Raw genomic sequence first — 1,164 nt, forward strand, 5'->3', positions numbered from 1 at the left:
CATGGACTGTTCTTCGGGGAAGAGGAGCTGGTAAGGATCCTTTACTGTCGCTCACAGCTCACCCGCAGCTCCGCTCTGGCCGCCGGCTGCAGTCTTGTTACTTCCTGGCACTGCTATGGAAACAGTAGGCAGAGCCCACCGTTGCTAAGCTCTCTCTCCTGACTGTGCAAGGCAGTCTGTCCTGGCTCAGAGGCGGCACAGGTCTAACAGGACGGTGTCAACAGAAATGTGTGTGTCCCCATAGACACCTTCCCCATCAGGACGAGACCCAGGAGACAGCAGAGCTATAATCAACCCCAAGAAGGAGACAGTAGCTTAACAGTGAGGGAAGTGCCCTGAATCCAGCCTTCGGTTTCTGTGGTTAGGATAGTGAGGCCTTGGGTCCGTGCTGCATCCTGTAACACGGAGCTCTGATTTTCCTGGCCAACCGGTAGTTTCACAGCATCCCCAAGGCTGCTTCTAGGATAAGGGTTTGTGGTCAAACTAGTAAATTTGCATAAGCACCAGATCTGTTGCTGACTGTGGGTGACTCTGAGATGAGATCCCTGGTCAGAAACATACTGTGTGGAACGGCATGCTGGCGACACAGGCGTACCGTGAGCACACAGATGGGCTGGCACAAGTATTTCAGAAGAGATAGCAAATAAAGACCTCTCACTGGGACAAATCATGCTCCCTCCACAGTGGAAGGGGTCCAGTGTGACCAACCTGCCAGCAGATGGCGGCTGAGTGGTCCCCCCTCCCCAGAATGTCGAGCTTCTAAACTACCTGGGAGGCCTCTCCCTCCCCGACTCTTTCAGCACCTGAGCTACTAGCTGATCACCAGCGATCCCGGGACAGAAAGAACTTTGCCTCTCCAGGGCCGTTCCTCATTCTTGATACAGAATGGAAACACGAGGGTGGCAGAGGCCAGCAAGGACTCACAATAGGGTGGAAGGACTGGTTGCCCTTCGGTGTAGGTAACAAGGAAGGCTTTCTTAAGTTTTCGGCTGATAGCTGAGACTCCTTCATAGCGTCGCTGGCCTTTATTTCCTTAATTGTAGAAAATGTTCCTCACAAGAAACGCTTCTCACTTGCTAAGTTCTAAAAGTTATTAGTCATGGTCCAGCAAGATGGCTCAGCAGGTCAGGTGCTTGCTGCCAAGGCTGACGACCTATGGTCACT

The sequence above is a fragment of the Mastomys coucha genome, unplaced genomic scaffold, assembly GCF_008632895.1.
Source record: "Mastomys coucha isolate ucsf_1 unplaced genomic scaffold, UCSF_Mcou_1 pScaffold21, whole genome shotgun sequence".
Taxonomy (NCBI): Eukaryota; Metazoa; Chordata; class Mammalia; order Rodentia; family Muridae; genus Mastomys; species Mastomys coucha.